We start from the raw sequence: 21,271 nt of genomic DNA, 5'->3' as shown, positions 1-21,271 counted from the left end.
TATTTCTTTTATACTATTTTGAATTTCCAGGGAACTTATTTCGCAGCCTATTTGATTGCGCCTAGAATCGGAGATTTTGGGAATATCCAAATTATCGAAATATTCCTTGATCAATATTCCCTCTACTTGAATATCTGTAGAGTAAATTCTCTCATAATGATCAAGGAATATTTTCGCGATCCCCTCGCTCCGAGTATCTGTCCCACCTAGAGGGTCTTGAATTTTCAAAATAATGGAAGACTCTTGTTTTTTTCTAATTGAATTAGCCAAAAGCTTCCCCATCAATTGACTATCTTCATACAGCCTTTGTTGAAAGGCCTTTGAGCTGTTTATCTCTTCCAGAGTAAAAAAGTCCCTGAGCAATACTTTGGCTTGTTCCCATTTATTAGGCATTTGATTCAGTTTTAATGCATACTCCTTCTCAGGAGCACACTGAAGGGCAGATATTTTTCCCTTTCGAACATTTGCCTTATTACTGGAAAATGCTATAATCTGCCCCCGGGCTGCTGCTTTAAATGCTCCCCATACCGCAAAAGGCTCTGCTGAGTCCTTATTTACTAGAAAAAAATCTTTTATCCAATCTTTGAAGCCCTCTACCCATATCATATTCTGTAAAAGGGTGCGATCCATCTGCCACCTAGAACGCACCCCTTCTATACCCTCCAGTATCAGTTCGATTTCAATCCTCCCATGATCTGAAAATGGATTACAGCCTATCAATGCGCTGAAAATTTGAAGTGATCTAGAGGATAAAAAAAAGTCTATTCTGGAGGCTGTATGAACCTATTAGAATAACATGTGTAGGACTCTAGATTGGGATTAAGGGAGCGCAAAGAGTCCCGCAATTGGCACTCTGTCATAAAAGCCTCCAGCACCCCTTTCGTCTTTGGTTTTAGTTGCTTCTTGTTCTTGTTAGAGGTGTCCCTCTTCAGAGCCTGGATGTAATTAAAATCGCCTCCTACTATTATAATTTGCCCCAAAGTGCCCCTCAAGATTTCACTAATTTCAGTCAGGGCCGAGGTGTCATCAAAAATTGGGCCATAGTAATTTACAAAGTTGAATACCTTTCCCAACAATTTTACTACAACCCAAAGCCATCTACCTTTAGAGTCTCTTTGCGTCCGCACAATTTCCCAGGGTAAATTCCATGAGAAATAAATAGCGAAACCCCTCTGGGCAACCCCAGCTGAGGAAAAAAATACATAAATTGGGACAAGCCCCTGTGATAAACAATCACCTGGAGAAAATAACTCGGGAGACAGGATGTAGGCTGTCATGGAAGGTTTGGGAGTCAGCCCGTTTTTTAGGAAGTAAGGCATTGCGCGCTGCCAATTATGAAAGGACGGCCTTCCTAAAGCGATGGCTTTCTTACCTAACTCTGGCTACTTTAAGTAAAAGATTCCCGGGAGTTGAAAACAAGTGTTTTCGATGCTAAACAGATGGGGAAGGTGGGTGGCACCACACCTTTTTTTGGGCCCAGGCTTAAGGATTTTTTGGGAGACAGTCATTTCGGATGTAGAGCAAGCAATTGGAAGGAGAATTCCGATTGAGGCTGAAGTCACTTTATTCGGAATTTGTAAGGGGAAATAATGTTATCTGAACCAGAAAAAAGCTTTTATATTTGTTGAGCTTGGTAGCTCGCTCCCTAATTTTACAAAATTGAGGATTTAGGGAAGCTCCTTCCCAGCTGAAATGGTTTAATAAAAGGAAAATAACTCAAAGATTTGAAGAAGCCTACGCCATGAGGGTAGGAGCGACAAAAAAATGTGAAAAAATTGGAAGTTGTTTAATGAATTAGAGAAGATTACAGAGAGTTCATAATACTGGAAGTGGTAGATCAATGTAGCTGCTTTTTATTAAGAGACATTTGCATTTTCATCAAATTGCAATCTAGGAGTATTTGATAAGTAGGCACTAGCACTTTATTGACATCGCACTTTAGGTGTATTAGGAATTTGTTTGTATTTTTTGCAATTTAAATTTTGATAAATCTGCACTTTGCACTTTGTATGGCGAATGATTGTAGGTTTAGTTGCTTTAGCAACTCATCGATTCTGCACTTAAGGTGTATTAGGAAATCTTTGTTCATTCATTCAAAAAACAGTGGGAAAAAAGCTGCCTTATTGATTATTGATGATTATTTTTTAGTACATAATGTATCTTGAACCATATGCTCTGCTCGAATAAAATAATAATAATAATTAGCAATGGAATTTGTTTCTGTTGAATCAAATGTTCCCTTGTTGACTTTTTGGGAGAGTTGTTTTTATCAAAAACGTAAAACCAATTTTTCAAAGAAAATCGCATTCCTGTGGAATTATTGATGGTTCCAATTCTGTCTGAAATTCTACTCTTGCAGTCGAACTGTCCTGTTTATTTAGCAGATAAACCAACTTTATTTCTGCTAAGGATAGTTAATGGATCTATGGGCAAGTATGTAGCAGACTCAGGATTTTTTGTCAATTTAATGGACTATAATGTCTTTGGAAGAGGTCTATAATTTAAATGCTTTTGCTTAATATTGTCATAGAGGGCAGAGTATCATGATTATTATATGTGATTTTATTAGAGGAAGTTAGTTTATATTTTATCGAGGTCTATAATTTAAATATTTTTGCCTAATATTGTCATAGAGGGCAGAGTATCATGATTATTATCTATGATTTTATTAGAGAAAAGTTATTTCATATCTTATGGAGGGAGATGAGTCATGAATTCTGGTGCTAAGACATGTCAGGAAATTCAGAGGCTGAATTCAAGGATCTGTCAAAGTTTGTGCATTTTGAGATTGATTAGATTACATTATGACATTTGAGTAAATAGCATTTCCATTATTTCTGTTAATTAGTAAAAAATCGATCTTAGAAGGATTTTAAGCGAATTTAATGTGTTTTGATTGCTTTTTCGAAATTCTTCATTTATTTGCCCCCTCACCCCCCCCCCCCCCTTGCTTTTTATGAAGATTTTTCTCCAGGTGAACAACTTCTGGCTTTGATTCTACCCGAGCTTTTGATTGAGCTAATTGTGCATCCTTTTCCAATTGTTAATTGAATATCAGAAAGTAGGGTAGTCATGGATAAGGAAGATGTCTTAAAGATATCTGTTGAGCTGTGGATTTTTCTGAAACTAATTTCCGGAAGAAATACACTTGCTTTGTGTGTCAGAAATTTTCAAGCTCTCACTTTTCCTATTGGTCGATTTTCCAGGTTGATGGGTCATTGATCTTCATTATATTTTACTGTCCTTATTGAACTTTTGACCTTAATTCGTGGAGATTCAAGCTGCCTAATGTGTTCCATTCTCTCAATATCTTTGGCACATTGGCTGTCTTTTCATTTGGAGCGAGCGATTCCTTTATTTATTAACTGTCATGGTGTCAGGATAAACAGAAATTGCTGAGATTAGCTTAAGTTATATTCTATATAATTGTAATTTCAATTTGAATTTTAAAAAGCCAAATGAAGGTCAGAGAGCTTTCATACTCATCAGAAATTTGCCATGCATTTTACTTGGTACAGCAACAAATGATATGATTTATATTTCAGTTTTTACAGATTGGACTCTTTATTCTTTGTAAAAAGATCAGTATCTTAAAGGAAGGTCCTTTTTAGGTCGAGCCTATAGTGACAGCGAGCATGCGTTGCTGGCTTTTGGAGGCATGCAGTATTTAGTACGGAGTGGAAGCTTTGTGGAACCTCCGCCCACTCTCCGCCCATTGGTTTGTGTCTTTGTACTCCTTAAATGCTGTCTTCTGATTCAATTTGAGGCTTGTTAGTCCCTCCTTATGACTGCTTTGTCATCATTTTTCACCTCCCATGGCTATAGGCCCATGTATGCTCCATAATTACCAGTGTTTCTGGAAATACCTGGCCCGAGAATTCGATACTCGTAGTAAAGCACTAACTGCTAAGATCTGATACGAGCGGTAGTCATGGCATGGACATATTGACATTCCATCCTTCTGAGACTGATAAATCGAGCACTATGAAACTAGATAACAGTGACATATGTAATATATGGTGCTTAGAAATGGCTAATAGTGGGGTGTAATTATTATAATAAAAATGAACATATAATCATATGACGTGAAGATAATGCAGTGTATATCTGCATTTTGTGTAATGTCTAACAAAAGTTACACCTTACGTTTAGCGATGCCATTTTAAGTGTAGTATTTTAATAAATAAGCACGTGAAAGCTAGTTTTAAGGCACTTTTCGAATGCAAACCGAGAACAATTTTGTGTAGAACGTCAACTAGTTTTTTACTTAAAAAAAATAATAATAATTAAGTACATTGATTAAAGAGTACGATATACCAATCGGGGCTATTTAATTCTGTGACTATCACCCCATTAGAAGTTTGAATGTTTTGCATGTGAGCCGTCGCTGGGTGAATGTGAGCATGAACACTGGATAGTTCTGAGCTAGCACGGTGTGCTTCGAAGTCTGCCATTAGAGCACATCGCTCACCTCTTGTCCGCTCTGCAGAGGGGGGTCATTTTGATGAGAGTGCGCTGCGCCGGGTAGAGCCTAATTTGAGCCAGTGCTTGGCGTGGCGCCGGCCCTTAGTTACCAACACTGGCACTTATGACTGTTGAAATTAGAGATGAACAAAACATTTTTTAAATTAATTTAATAAACATGAAAAAATACTAATACCTGCTGGCCAAGTCATTCTATTAGTTTGGAGCCCGGGAATAGTCTGACTTGTCAACCTGTAGGGGGTTATAGTGAGCAGTTGTGTTGGTGGTTCTGCCACTGTCTGCACTGGCAGGGGCAATGTGTGGTGCAAGCTGCAGTGGTCTCCTTTCGAGGGTCCTGGCACTAATTATTATTATTTTTTACAAATTAATCACTGGCCGTGGTTGTAATATACCACCCTTTTTACAAGTTACCTGTGGCAGCTGTGACACTTGACGAAGCTTCAAGAATTCATAACCAAAAACCTGTTGCAGTTCGACAGAAAATATGGACCTGTCGCAGTTAAATAAGGCATAGGCCGTGGAAATAAGGTTAGTATATGGTACGGTGTAAGCATTAAAGGGGAACTGCTCGACACATCCTGCCCGGACGTCGCCTTCCTGACAGAGACCTGGATGAACGCCTCCTCGGCACTCGACATCGCCATAGCCATCCCGGATGGCTATAAGATCCCCAGCAAGGACCACACCAAGAGAACAGGAGGGGGAATCACCATCATCCACAAGCACAACCTCAAGGTCTCGACCAGCACCGACGACACCCTCAGCACCGCCGAACACCTGCACTTCCAGATCCACACCGATCCCAACACCACCCTCTAAGGAACTCTCATCTACAGACCCCTCGGACCCCGAACTCAGTTCAGCGACTCCATCGCCTCCACGACTACATCCTCCCCGGAGGCCTGAACTTCCACCTCAAGAACAACAACAACGCAAACTCCACCACTCTGATTGACAACCTCGCCAACCTCAGACTCAGACAGCTCCTCACATCACCCACCCACTCCGCCGACCACACGCTTGATCCCATCTTCTCCGCAAGCCCTCACGTCACCTTCAGCCACCCCACCAAACTCCACTGGACCAACCATCGCTGCATCCACTTCACCTTCCGGAAACCCACCACACACCACCGCACTCAACAGATCCCCCGCCGCAGCTGGAGCAAAATCACGGAAGACCAGCTAAACACCACGCTCGCCTGGAGCCCACCCACCGACCCCACCAACGCCGACACCGCCGCCTGCAACCTCAGGCGTTGGATCGACAACTGCACCAACACCCTCGCCCCGCTCAAGAAATCCTCCAACAGACACACTAACAAGAAAACCAGCTGGTTCACCGCAGACCTCCAGGCCTCCAAGCAAACCTGCAGTACACCAGAGAAGAAATGGCACCTCGAAGATACACGGGACAACTGCGCAGCCCACAAGAATGCCATCCGTAGACACCATCTCCTCATCAGATCCGCCAAAAGGGTCTCCTTCAAGGATCGACTCGACAACAACGAGCACAACAGCAAAGAGCTCTTCAACATCGTGAAGGAACTCTCCAACCCCAGCTCCAACACCAACGACATCCCACCATCGCAAGACCTGTGCGACTCCCTTGCCACCTTCTTCAATCGCAAGATTACTGATATCCACGACAGCTTCAACAACCTGACCGCCCAGACACCCAAATACGTCTCAGACCCTGCAGCCATCACTCACATCGATCCCCTGCTCAACTGGACCCACATTAACGACAACGACACCATCAAAATCATGAACACCATCCACTCCTGCTCTCCATCAGACCCATGCCCACATCACATCTACAACAAAGCCAGCGCCACCCTCGCACCCCCTCTCTGCAAGGCCATCAACATCTACTTTGAGGCCACGACCTTTCGGAGAGCTGCAAGCATGCCAAGATCAATGCCTTACTCAAGGAACCCAAGGCGGACCCGAGGGACCTTAAGAACTTCCAGCCCATCTCCCTGCTCCTGGTACCGGCGAAGGTCATCGAGAAGACCGTCAACAGACAGCTGACCCGCTGCCTCGAGGAGAACAAAATCCTGGACCTGTCCCAGTCCAGATTCCGCAGCAACCACAGTACTGAGACTTCCCTCATCACCGCCCAATGATATCAGGGCCCTACTGGACAATGGCAAAACCGTAGCCCTCATCCTCCTGGACCTATCAGACACCGCACCCTACGCACACGCCTCCACAACACAGGGATCCGAGACAAGGCTCTGGAATGGACCACCTCCTTCCTCTCTGGCAGAACCCAGAGCGTCCGCCTCCCCCCTTCCATTCCGTAGCCTTCGAGATCATCTGCGGTGTACCCCAAGGATCCTCCCTCAGTCTGACATTGTTCAACGTCTACATGGCATCGCTTGCCCACGTCCCCGACTGCATGATCTCAACATCATCTCCTATGCCAATGACACACAGCTGATCCTTTCCCTCACCAAGGACTCCCTCACCGCCAAAGCCAACCTTCACAAAGGAATGAAAGCCGTCACCGAGTGGATGCAGAACAGCTGTCTGAAGCTGAACTCAGACAAGACAGAAGTCCTCATCCTCGGCTCCACCCCCTCAGCCTGGGATGACTCCTGGTGGCCATCCGCACTGGGAGCAGCACCGACACCCACCGAGCTCATACGCAACCTGGGGTTCATCCTCGACTCAACACTCTCCATGACCAAGCAAGCCAACACCGTCTCGCCCTCCGGCTTCAACACCCTCTGCATGCTCCGCAAGATCTACAGGGGATCCCCACTGAAACAAGAACGGTCACCCAGGCCCTCGTCAGCAGCAGGCTGGACTACGGAAACGCCCTCTATGCAGGAGCCTTGGCCAAACTCCTGAAATGACTACAATGCATAAAGAACGCCTTTGCACACCTGATCCTCGACATCCCTCGCCACCGCCACATCACACCACACCTGAGAGACCTGCACTGGCTCCCCATCAACAAGAGGATCACCTTCAGGCTTCTCACCCACACACACACAAGGTGCTTTACAACACCGGTCCTGCATACCTCAACAGACGACTCACCTTCTACACCCAGAACTGACCACTCCACTCCGATGACCTCACCACCATCCCCCCATCAAAAGAGCGACCACCGGCGGCAGATCGTTCTCCCACCTCGCTGCCAAGACCTGGAACACCCTCCCCATCCTCCTACGGCAGACCCAGGACCTACTGATCTTCAGGAGGCTCCTCAAGACCTAGCTATTAGAGCAGTAGCATCCCGGCTATTCGAGCAGTAGCAGCACCCCTCCCCCCAGCACCTTGAGACCCTCACAGGTGAGTTGTGCGCTTTACAAATGTCTTGATTGATTGATTGATTGATTAACATATTGCATGTTCGGATACGTTCTGATGCAACATCAGATACTTTGGTATACGTTATATTATGATAAATAAATAGGTTATGGTATGATCAATTATGTTAGCATGATGCCAAAAACGTTCTGTGTAAAAAGAACATTTATACTGGCCTAAATTGTGTAGTTTGGCCCAAAATATGTTACGGAACAATATGGTGTGGTATTTCTACAGCACTTCCCACTCTGATGAGGCTCTGGCCCTTTCCGGACAGGTAGTGCCAAGTACATGGGAGCTCAGCGTAAGTGAGCTAGTAAAAAATTAGGGCCGTAGGTAAGCTGTTTCCACTCAATGCCATGCAACATCTGATACAATACTCACATTTATGTATGAACAGAGTTAAGGCTCTGGCCCTGCAAGTGAGGGTTATGACATGGGGTCACGTGGCAGCATGTTATGGCAGGATGTGATAAGTTGATAAGTTAAGGTGTGAGATGACATCTGAAGATGTTTTCTCACATTACAATCCTGCAAGTCTTAGGCGTCTGAAGATCTGCACCAGTACTGACTGTGCATGCTGTGGTCATCCTCAGGCTGACTTCTCACACCTACTATGGGGATGCTACTCCTGCCATGGGGATGCTGCCCCTTCGATCCGGATGCTACTCCTGTCATGGGGATGCTGCACCTTCCATGGGGTGCTACACCTGTCATGGAGATGATACACCTACCATGGGGATGATACACCTACCATGGGGATGATACACTACTATGGGGATGATACACCTTCCATGGGGATGATATGCCTTTCTTGGGGATGCTACACCTGTCATGGGGATGATACACCTTCCATGGGGATGATACATCTTCCATGGGGATGCAAAACCTACCATGGAAATAATATACCTTCCATGGGGATGATACACTTTCCATAGGGATGTTAAACCTACCACCGGAATGATATACCTTCCATTGGGATGATACACCTTCCATGGGGATGCTAAACCTACCAGTGGAATGATATTCCTCCATGGGAATGATATACTTTCCATGGGGGTGCTGCACCTGTCATGGGGATGCTACACCTTCGATGGGGATGCTACACCCGCCATGGGGATGCTACACCTGTCATGGGGATGCTACCCCTGCCATGGGGATGCTACACCTACCATAGTGATGCTACATCTTCAAAGGGGATGCTACACCTGCCATGGGGATGCTACACCTACCTTGGGGATGCTACACCTCTGACTGGGATGCTACACCTACTGTGGGGATGCTACACCTGCCATGGGGATGCTACACCTATCATGGGAATGCTACACCTCCAACGGGGATGCTACACATGTCATGGGATGCTACAACTACCATGGGGATTCTACTCCTACCTTGGGGATGCTACATCTGCCATGGGGATGCTACATCTACCGTGGGGATGATACGCCCACCATGGGGTGAAACACCTTCCATGGAGATGATACACCTTTTACGGGGATGCTACACCCGCCATGGGGATGCTACACCTGTCATGGGGATGCTACACCTGCCATGGGGATGCTACACCTACCATAGTGATGCTACACCTTCGAATGGGATGCTACACCTGCCATGGGGATGCTACACCTACCATGGGGATGCTACACCTACTGTGGGGATGCTACACCTACTGTGGGGATGCTACACCTGCCATGGGGATGCTACACCTCAGACGGGGATGCTACACCTGTCATGGGATGCTACAACTACCATGGGAATTCTACTCATACCTTGGGGATGCTACATCTGCCATCGGGATGCTACACCTTCCATGGGGATGATACACCTTCTGTGGGGATGCTACACCTTCTGTGGGAATGCTACACCTACCATGGGGGTGCTACACCTGCCTTGGAGATTCCACGGCTGCCATGGGAATGATACACCTACCATGGGGATGCTACACCTGCCATGGGAATGATACAGTTGCCAAGGAAATGATACATATACCATTGGGATAATACACCTTCCATGGGGATGCTACACCTGCCATGGTGGTGCTCTCTTGGTACAAAATTTAGGTCCAGAAATATGCATGCAGTTATTGATCTGACAGAGAAGCAGGGAAGCTAACAAAACCAGACGCCCTGGTGCCCCTTATGGGATTTGTAGATGACTTCCCCAAGTCGAGTTACCAAGATGTAACTGTAGCCCTATTATTGGCTAAGAGGTGTGTGTGTTGCAGTTGAGTAGTGGAAGAAGCCTCCCATCCTCAGGTTACAGCTTGGAACAGGGTCTTATGATACTCAGGCCGACTGGAATTATGAAGCAGGGGAGGGCCAAATTATGCCTCAGGTTTGAGTTAAATTGGCATGAGGTGACACATTTTGTATATTATTACTTCATTATTTTGACGTTTTTATGTTTCACCTGCAAGCGCTGTGCTTGTGAAATCTCTTGTATTTAATATATCTTAAATGGGGACTCATATCAGTTCCCATTGCCTAATTACTATGTCCATTTGGTTTTGTGTGGAACTTAATTTATTTGTTAACATCCCCTGGCTGCACACTTTACGATACTTCTACTAAAGCTATTCACACTGTTTAAGCCCCATTCACTGTCAAGATAAGATAACATCTCTTCCCACAGAAAAGGCAGACAGCTTCTAACAGTATCCTGGAATACTTGCTTTTTAATTACTTAATTGTGTAAAGTCGATGCTTTAGCCTTAGAATGTTTGTGGCATTTCCTATCTATGCCTCAGTACCTTTCTTTGCACTTTTATTTCAACTTAATCTATGTGGTCATTATGATCAAATTCTAAATGTAATAAACATTGCACTCTAAAAAATAAGTTAATAATCAAGAGCTATGCTAGACTTTATAACTAAACAGGAAGCCACAAGTGCAGTTATCTTGAAGACTTCTAGGTCATGATTTGAATGGTGCAGCGGTGGAGTAGCACCGGAACAAAAGTTGTCCGAACTCCTCTAAACACATAGGGCCCGATTTACAAAGGCAATTTGAGACAAAAGTCTAACTTTACGACTTTTGGTTTCATAGAGGTCATTTGCATGTTGTATCTTTACATCCGCAGTCAGGCAGAAACTCCAGGTGAAGCCATACTTTCCGGCTTGGGTTGAGCAGAAAATTCTGGACGGACTGCAGACGTAAAGTCATGACTCGTAAATGACCCCTGTGAATACCAAAAGTCGTAAAGTTAGACTTTTGTCTCAGTTTGCCTTTGTGAGTTGGGCTTATAAGCTTGCTATATTTAACTACTAATTGCAGTTGAAAGAGACTTGATTTGAATGGTGTAGCAGGTGCAGTGGCACTGGGGCCAAATGCTCTATGAAACCCACTAAACAATGATTTTTGTTAAAATTTAAAACTAAACAGGCAGTCACAAGTGCTGTTACCTTGCAGACAACAGGGTCATGATTTCAATGGTGCAACAGGTGTGGTAACCGTAACACCAGGACAAAAAGCTCTAGCCACTTCCACTAAATACCTAAAATTGCTGTATTTTACTACTAAACAGGCAGCCACAAGTGTAGTTACCTTGCAGACAACAGGGTCATGATTCAAAGGGTGCAGCAGGTGCAGTGGCACCAGGGACACAAGTTGTCAAAACTCCACTAACCATCAAATATTGCTATATTTCACTACTAAACAGGCAGTCACAAGTGCATTTATCTTGCAGGTAACAGGGTCATTATTTGAATGGTGCAGCAGGTGCAGTGGTGTCAGCTCCAAAAGTTATCAGAACTACTCTAAACACATAATATTGCTATATTTTACAACTAAACTGGCAGTCAGAAGTGCAGTTATTTAGCAAGCACTAGGGTCATGATTTCAATAGTGTAGCAGGTGCTGTGGCACCGGATCCAAAAGCTCCAGGCATTCCATCAAGCACCAATTGTTGAGAGGTGTAGCCAAGATGGCGGCTGATTAGGATGTACCTGCTCGCCGCTCTGGTCTGTTGCCTGGGCCCCAGCTCTACAGAGTCAAATAGCTGATCCAGGTCGGAGCAGAAATATCGCAGACAACTCCATTGATCACTCCGCGATCCGCTGGGCCCCGGAACGGTGCGGTGGCAAAGTGCATGCCTTGGAGAGCTTGAGCTAAGCTCCTGCATCACTGCAGCCCTGAATCACCCGGCCGTGGGCGCGTGGGTGCGGCCTCTCAGAGCTTGTGCGGCCCGTGCATGTGGTTTGGAGCGGCGGACAGCGAGACATAGGGCAGCGGAGGAGAACTGGCAGTCCTGGTGCGGTTTTAGCTGCCCTCTAGAGAGACTGTGCCTGCCTGGCAGTAACAAGCCGTCCCCGACGAAGTAACCTGGCCCGCCAAAGTCTGGAGACCCCCAGGTGGGGGAGGGGTGGGTCTCCGGGCCTCAGAACCCGGCACAGTGTGCAAAGTGGCAGACTCTGAAGTAAGTGAGCCTAGCCATAGGGGAGATGGGATCCCCCTCCCCTCTTTTCTCCTCTGCACCCCAAACCCCTGTGGAACAATTGTGCTTGCTGGCAGGGGAGCCCAAAGGGACACAGACAGAACGGGAGCAGGCGCCTGAAGCGTGTAACCCTCAAAGCAGGCGTGAAGGGCACAGAAGCAGCAACGCGACCCACTCCTGGGCCCTGCAGCGCAGGGTTGCCTTGAAGGCTGATACCGGTCACCTCTCACTGAAGCGTTCACCAATCTGGGCCCCCAGGCACAATGGAGGACTCCGCAAGAGTGCAGCCTTGGGAGACTGCGGCGCAGTTGACCGGGGTATAGAGGGCTCCCACCTGAGAGAAGTAGCTTGACCATGAAATTGGCCTGGCGACAGCCTGAGACAGGGCTTGTGGGCTTGTAGGAGTTGGTTGTCAGGCAGGCCGGGAGGCCGGTATGAAAGCTATCCATGGGGTAGCTATGGAGAGCAGTCTTCAGGCTTAAACTTGAAGGAATGTAAAGCAGCATGTTTTACCAGAATATCACCTCCTGAATGACTAAATGAAAGGAGAACCATACAGTAGTTATATAACATTTGTATTTATTAATATAACTATCTCTACTAATCTCTACACGAGATTAGAACATAAAGCACACAATACTGCATTGATAGGACACAGGTAAGTAGCACAATACTCAGCTGACTCCAGGTGGAGACCAAACCCTATACCAAAAAATGGTATGAAAATCACAACTTCAACAGACACAGTGCCTAGAGCACGTAGAATCACTGGGACCCCAAGGACCCACCCAAGGCAGTGACACAGGGCGCCCACGGAGGACATTTGAAGTGAGGAAACACTACAGCGTGGTCCGTACAACTCTATGGGAAAGTCACAGTTGCAAATTTACAGTTTAAGGACACTTCTATGAGGATTTGAAGCAAACTCTTTGAAACATAGAAGGTTCTAGAGCCAACCCACCAGTGAGTACCGAACTACTTGTGTTACCTATCCCAGAGGAGCTGGGTGTATAGGGGTCAATTGGTGCCGGAAACCTTTGTCGTTTTCAGTGGAGAGCTGCAAAGAAGCACTGCTGCCAGGAAGGCGAAGAGTATCTAGTGGAATCCAAGCCTGGATTTGAGGTGAGAGGAACTTGAAAGCAGACAGAGGGGACAGAGTCTGGGTCATGTCAGGTGAACAGGGGGTTGGTAGTCGAATGCCCACCGATGTCGGGTGCTTCAGGTGCGAAGAAGGGATGCTTGACTCTGCAGCCACGAGGAACAGGAGATGTAGAGGATGACTAGGATCTGGAGGTGAGCTGTCCCACAATGGATGTCAAGTGCTGAGGGGTCGATGTCCAGCTGGAGCACCAACAAGCCTTGGCAAATGCAATCTATGCAGGCAGAGCAAACAGGTTACAGTGTGGACCAGCATGGTCCAGGGGACTGTCCAAGCAATGGAGAGTTAGGGCACATCTGGAGCAACCAGGGAAGCCCAAGAATAAATAAGGTGACCCTAGCCAGGACCCAGAGGCCAACGGCCCAGGGATCATGAAGAGACCTCAAGCAAGTTCACAAAGCACCAGCTGACAGAGCACTCGGTGATTGGAGGCCAGATATCTTCGGCGCAAATACTGCTCGGGGTCAGGACTGCATGGAGTCTAATGCATAAGCTCAGGAATTGCCAATAAGCATATGCACTTGCCAATATATGCAGTGCACAAGGGTTCTGGTTGCACAGTCCCCACAAGGGATACTGGTCCCATAATCACTGAGAGGTCAGATCTTCCTCGGGGACCTTCGGGAACCCACCTCCTGTGTTGCTGAAATCTTCGTAGTCTGCCTGAGCTCTGGAGAAGCAAGCCAATCAGATGCGCTTAGGTGCCTGCTAATGCAGGGGAGTTCAAGTTCAAGTTGAAGTTCAGTAATTTGTATAGCGTGCTACTCACCCAGAGGGTCTCAAGGCGCTTGAGTGAGAGTGGGTGCATTATTTATCGAATAGCCAGGTTTTTAGCTGCTTTCTGAAGGAGAGGTGGTTCTGTGTGAGGCGGAGGTGAGTGGGGAGAGAATTCCAGGTCTTGGCCGCTAAGTAGGAGAAGGATCTTCCTCCCATGGTGGATCTATTGATGCGTGGGATTGTGGCGAGGGCTTGACTGGATGAACGTAGTTGGCGGGTGGGTGTGTAGAATGATAGTCGTTTGTTGAGGCATTCGGGTCCTAGGTCGTAGAGGGCCTTGTGTGCATGGGTGAGGAGACGGAACGTTATTCTCTTGTTGACGGGAAGCCAGTGAAGATCTTTCAGATGACCGGAAATGTGAGCTTGACGGGGGATGTCCAGTATGAGTCTGGCTGAGGCGTTTTGGATGCGTTGGAGTTTTTTTTGTAGTTTGGCTGTGGTTCCGGCGTAGAGGGTGTTTCCATAATCTAGACGGCTAGTGACTTGTGCGTGGGTGTCTTTCTTGTTTCGGTGGGGATCCAGCGGAAGGTTTTTTTGAGCATGCGTAGGATGTTGAAGCATGATGATGAGACGGCGTTGACTTGTCTGGTCATCGATAGGGAGGAGTCTAGGATGAAGCCCAGGTTACATGCGTGATCTGTAGGTATGGGTGCTGTGCCCAGAGCCGGTGGCCACCATGAGTCGTCCCATGCAGAGGGGAATGATCCTAAGATGAGGACTTCAGTTTTGTCCGAGTTTAGTTTTAAACGACTGTTCTTCATCCATTCGGCTACTTCTTTCATTCCTTCGTGTAGATTGGTTTTGGCGGTGTCAGGGTCTTTGGTGAGGGAGAATATCAGCTGGGTGTCGTCAGCGTAGGAGATGATGTTGAGGTTGTGTTGGCGCGCGATGGATGCGAGGGGGCTAATGTACACGTTGAAGAGGGTGGGACTGAGTGATGATCCTTGTGGTACGCCGCAGATGACTTCGGTTGCCTCTGATTTGAATGGGGGGAGGCGGACTCTCTGGGTTCTTCCGGCGAGGAACGAGATGATCCAGTCCAAAGCTTTTCCTTGTATTCCGACGTTGCTGAGGCGTTGAATGAGGGTGCTATGACAGACTGTGTCGAAGGCGGCGGAGAGGTCAAGTAGGATGAGGGCAACTGTTTCTCCGTTGTCCAGTAGCGTTCGGATGTCGTCTGTAGCAGCGATGAGGGCGGTTGCGGTGCTGTGTTTGGCTCGGAAGCCGGACTGTGAGGGGTCGAGGGAATTGTTGGATTCAAGGAAGGCGGCGAGCTGACTGTTGACGGCTTTCTCGATGACTTTGGCCGGGAAGGGGAGGAGTGAGATGGGGCGGTAGTTCTTAAGTTCAGAGGGGTCCGCTGTGGGTTTCTTCAGAAGGGCGCTGAGTTCGGCATGTTTCCAGCTTTCTGGGAAGGTAGCGGAGTTGAAGGAGCAGTTGATGACATCGCAAAGATGGGGTGCGATGATGGAGTCTGCTTTGTTGAAAATGTGGTGGGGGCATGGGTCGGTTGGCGATCCTGAGTGGATGGAGTTCATCAGGAGGATGGTGTCTTCAGTCGTGATTGGGTTCCAAGCGCAAAGGTTGTGAGAGTGCTGTTTTGGTTCGGAGGTGGGTGGAGTGGGTTGTTTTTCGGACAGGTTCCCAAAGCTGTTATGAATGTCGGCGATTTTGTTGTGGAAGAAAGAAGATAGGGAGTTGCAGAGGTCTTGGGAGGGAGTGATGTCGTTGGTGCCGGCGGTGGGGTTGGTAAATTCTCTGACGATGTTGAATAATTCTTTGCTGTTGTGGGCGTTGTTGTCGAGTCGATCCTTGAATGCTGATTTCTTGGTGGAACGAATCAATTGGTGGTGTTTGCGGGTGGCGTCCTTGAAGGTGGTCAGGTTGTCAGTGGTTGGGTTTTTTCTCCAGGTTTTCTCGAGGGTACGACATAACTTCTTGGATTTCTTAAGATCATCGTTGAACCAGGGGGCCTTTTTGCTACCTTGTTTGATCTGGTGGTTTTTCAAGGGTGCTAATTTGTCAGCGCTGTGGGTGATCCATTGTGTGAGTTTGGTGGCAGCTTGGTTTGGGTCCGATGATATGACGGGGGGGTTTTGGTTAAGCGATGTGAAGAGTTGGTCGGTGGTGATTTTGTTCCAGTTTCTTCGAGGAATAGGTTGTGGTGGGATGTGGGTCGTGGTCTTTTTGTAGCTGAAATGAATGCAGCTGTGGTCCGTCCAATGGAGAGCCGTGGTGTGATCAAAGGAGATGTGTTTGCTGGAGGTGAAGATAGGGTCGAGCGTGTGTCCGGCAAGGTGGGTGGGGGTGTCAACAAGTTGTTTGAGTCCGAGATTGGCCATGTTGTCCAGAAGGGTGGTGGTGTTATTGTCGTTATTCTTTTCCAGGTGGAAGTTGAGGTCTCCCAGTAAAATGTAGTTCTCGGAGGTGAGGGCATGCAGGCTGATGAAATCAGTGATGTCTTCATTAAATTGTGTGCAGGTTCCTGGTGGTCTGTAGATGAGGGTGCCTCTAAGTGTGGTCCTGGGGTCGGTGTGGATCTGGAAGTGAAGGTGTTCGGCGGTCGTGAGGTTATCGTCGGAGCTTGTTGTGATTCGGATGGTGTTCTTATGGGCGATGGCGATGCCTCCTCCTGTTTGGTTGGTGCGGTCTTTTCGGATGATCTTGTAAGAGTCTGGGATGGCTAAGGCGATGTTGGGCGCTGATGAGGCGTTCATCCAAGTTTCTGTAAGGAAGGCGACGTCCGGCGATGTAGTGTCGAGAAGGTCCCAGAGTTCAGTGGCGTGTTTGTGGACCGAGCGGGTGTTCAGCAGGATGCACTTCAGGTGGTTAGGGTTGGAGCTGTGTTTGGAGGAGGAGGATTTGGTGTGGGTCCTGATGCAGGCGAACTTGCATGAGTGGCATGCGAATGGTCCATGGGTGTGTCCTGGGATAGCTACGCAGCATTGTGGGTTGCGTCCGGGGTTAAGGGCAAGGAGAGTAGCGGCGTCATACGTTACGCGCGTGGGGTGGATATTGCGAGGGCCAGGGGGTCTGGCGCTGGGCGCGGTCCAGGCGCGGACGGGCGTAGACGGGCTTACCTTTGGCGCACCTTCGGCGCGCATGGGGCGCGACCGCTGTGCGTGAACGCTGCGCGCAAAGACATCTGTCATATGTGGATGGTGAAGGGGCGATGGAGGAGCAGCTGGGATGCGGGGGCGGGGTCGAGAGCCGGGCAGGGAGGCACGAAAACAAACAACAAAATGGATGGCTGCGAGCCAAAAGCGATCGAGGATTGGGGGACAAACAATCAAAACGCTCACAAATAGGCAATGGTGCCGGCACAATCAGGCACAATGCATTAAACTATGCAAAGGCAGCACTGCACAGCACAATGGCATAGAAAGCGTACTCTCGCAGTATAGCGCTTTAAATACAGATTACATGAGCAGTCAAGCACTGTTAATTGCGTCAGCAATGCGATCTAGCAGGTAATATTAAGGCAGTCAGGCGCTACGATACCGATCAGCAGGGAGCTGGGAGCAGCGTGAGGAGCGGCCGCTTCTGAACAGATCAGGACGGCCACAGCGCTATCACGGGGTAGCGGGGCCTGTAGTATCAGTGGGAGGGAGGAGCAGCTGGGAGGCGGGGGCGGGGTCGAGAGCCGGGCAGGGAGGCACGAAAACAAACAACAAAATGGATGGCTGCGAGCCAAAAGCGATCGAGGATTGGGGCACAAACAATCAAAACGCTCACAAATAGGCAATGGCGCCGGCACAATCAGGCACAGTGCATTAAACTAGGCAAAGGCAGCACTGCACAGCACAATGGCATAGAAAGCGTACTCTCGCAGTATAGGGCTTTAAATACAGATTACATGAGCAGTCAAGCACTGTTAATTGTGTCAGCAATGCGATCTAGCAGGTAATATTAAGGCAGTCAGGCGCTACGATACCGATCAGCAGGGAGCTGGGAGCAGCGTGAGGAGCGGCCGCTTCTGAACAGATCAGGACGGCCACCTCCTTTACTCCAAGGGAGATTCATCAGTCGTGCAATCGTCGTGCAGGCAGTCCAATTACTTGGTTTCTTCTTACCAGAATCTTGTCCATGTAAAATCTAAAGTCCGGTAGCCAGATAACCCACTTTATACCCATAGGAAAGGGTTGGACAGATTGTGTGGACCCTCCTAGGGGCGGGGCAGGACAGAGGGGTGGCTACACCCATTTCCTTTGTCCAGTTTTGCACCAGAGCAGGACACAATGGCTCCCAGCAGTGGTTTGAGCTGTACTATGCACAGGGACACCATATGTGCCCCCAGTGCAGACTTTCTAGCACTCTCAGAGTGCACCCACCCAGCCCCAGTTCCCTAAACCCTGTCTGGGAGGTGGTTACACCTCTCTGTGACAGGATGCCTATTGCCATGCCTTCCTCTGCATGAGCTTGGCTCAGCAGCAGGAGAGAAGAATGGTGTCTGTGGCTGGCAGCATCCATTTGTGCTGCGAAAATTACGTAGGAGCACAATTTGTGTGAATCTATGCGTTGTGCAGTGTTGGCGGAGTGGTGTTTGTGCTAGTTTAAAAATACTAGTGAGCTAACATTTTATTCCTACTCCTAGGTGGTAAGGATAAAAAGGGGTAAAATAAAAGGAAAACTATAACTGTTATGTGGTTATATTCCCTATTATTCAGTTGATATGTTTCGAGGTTTTCCCTAAACCACTTCTTCCTGACAGCATGGGGGCCAGCCCCTTGTGTACCACTCCATGCAAAACCTTAATTAATGTGAAAAAGAAACTAATAACGTGCACCTATGTAGTGCACTTGGTTACATACATATGGTTAATGCTGAACACGTAGTATTTATATGGTAGCAGTGATCTGCCCCATGGTCTGTCTGGGTGGAGGGGCCTGGCCTGTAGGACCTGTGCTCGGCTTCCCTCCGTCAGTATGACCTATAAGTCCCAGGCTCAACCGCATATTCAATATGGTCATCATTAACTGTGTGTATGTAACCAAGTGCACTAAATAGGTGCACGTTATTAGTTTCTTTTTCACCTTAATTTATGTTTTGCATAGAGTGGTACACATGGGGCTGGCCGCCATGCTGTCCTGATGAAGAGGTTTAGGGGAAACTTTGAAACATGTCGACAGAATAATAGGGAATATAACCACATAACAGTTATATTTTTCCTTTTATTTTACCCTTTTTATCCTTACCAGCTAGGAGTAGGAATAAAATGTTAGCTCACTAGTTAGGTATTTTTAAACTAGCACAAACACCAAAAGATCCACATTAACATCGTCGTTATCGGCCATGTCGACTCCGGCAAGTCTACCACCACCGGCCACCTCATCTACAAGTGTGGGGGCATCGACAAGAGAACCATCGAGAAGTTTGAGAAAGAGGCAGCCGAGATGGGCTAAGGATCTCTCAAGTACGCCTGGGTGTTGGACAAGCTGAAGGCGGAGAGGGAACATCGTATCACCATCGACATCTCTCTTTGGAAGTTCGAGACTGCCAAGTATTACATCACCATTTTCGATGCCCCCGGGCACAGGGATTTCATCAAGAACATGATCACCGGCACCTCACAGGCTGATTGTGCGGTGCTGATTGTTGCTGGCGGCGTGGGCGAGTTTGAAGCTGGTATTTCCAAGAACGGACAGACCCGCGAGCACGCCCTGCTGGCCTACACCCTGGGGGTGAAGCAGCTAATCATTGGTGTGAACAAGATGGACTCCACCGAACCCCCTACAGCCAGAAGCGTTTAGAAAAAATCACCAAGGAAGTCAGCACCTACATCAAGAAAATCGGTTACAACCCAGACACAGTGGCATTTGTGCCAATCTCCGGCTGGCACGGGGACAACATGCTGGAGTCCAGCACTAAAATGGCCTGGTTTAAGGGCTGGAAGGTGGACCGCAAGGAGGGATCCGCCAGTGGGGTCACCCTGCTCAAAGCCCTAGACTCAATCATCCCACCGAGCTGCCCCACTGACAAGCCCCTGCACACGCCCCTGCAGGACGTCTACAAGATAGGAGGCATTGTCACAGTCCCCGTGGGCCTTGTGGAAACCAGTAACATTAAGCCTGGCATGGTGGTGACCTTTGCCCCCAGTAACGTAACCACTGAAATAAAGTCTGTGGAGATGCACCACGAGGCGCTGGTGGAGGCTCTTCCCGGGTACAACGTTGGCTTCAACGTGAAGAACGTGTCTGTGAAAGATATCCAAAGAGAGAATGTAGCCGGTGACTGCAAAATCGATCCCCCGATGGAGGCTGGGAGCTTCACAGCCCAGGTCAATATTCTGAACCACCCAGGTCAGATCGGCCAGGAATATGCTCCTGTGTTGGATTGCCACATTGCTCACATTGCCTTCAAATTTGCTGAGCTGAAGGAGAAAATTGACAGAAGATCCAGCAAGAAGCTTGAAGATGCACCAAAAGCACTCAAGTCAGGAGATGCTGCCATTGTGGAGATGATTCCAGGCAAACCCATGTGTGTGGAGAGCTTCTCCAACTACCCTCCTCTTGGTCATTTTGCTGTCTGGGACATGAGGCAGATGGTAGATGTTGGCGTTATCAAGGCGGTTGAGAAGAAGGCTGCCAGTGCTGGCAAAGTCACCAAGTCTACCATCAAGGCATCTGGTGCCAAGAAGTAAACTCGGCCATCCACTTCTAGATGTCATGGGCAGAAATGCTCAAATCTTCCCCTATATAATATGGCAATACTTGTGCTGCTGTATGTTCTGAAGCTACTTGTAAATAAACTTTGCGTGAAGAAAAGTGCTCCTACGTAATTTTCGCAAGTCACAGCATGCCCCAAGTAGTAGATACTTGGTATGACCCCAATGATGAAGCATGTCACCTAGGGGCAACCCTGGGTGATTGAGGGGACTGCTGAGGCTCACTAAATTGGTGAACCCACTGTTTTTGGCCTAGGCTAGGATCCTATGATCCATCATGTATGGATTTATGCATTGTACTTTGAAGATACAGGAGGACGAACCTAGCCTGATCCTCCTTTCCCTCTTATTTTGACATGCATCACAGACAACCCCGGAGAATGGTCTCCGAAGGCTGGAGAGGGGCCCAACTTGTGCAGGGGCACCCTCTC

General features: G+C 47.8%; 1 pseudogene; it reads left to right on the top strand.

Moving 5' to 3' along the window:
• The window catches only part of LOC144824233 (elongation factor 1-alpha, oocyte form pseudogene), an 81,751-nt pseudogene extending 60,811 nt beyond the window's left edge, over window positions 1-20,940 (top strand).
• Window positions 20,941-21,271: the final 331 nt, after the last annotated feature.

This window comes from Lissotriton helveticus, chromosome 3_1 (assembly GCF_964261635.1).
Source record: "Lissotriton helveticus chromosome 3_1, aLisHel1.1, whole genome shotgun sequence".
In the NCBI taxonomy this organism is placed as follows: Eukaryota; Metazoa; Chordata; class Amphibia; order Caudata; family Salamandridae; genus Lissotriton; species Lissotriton helveticus.
This window is presented reverse-complemented; position numbering and strand designations above follow the sequence as displayed.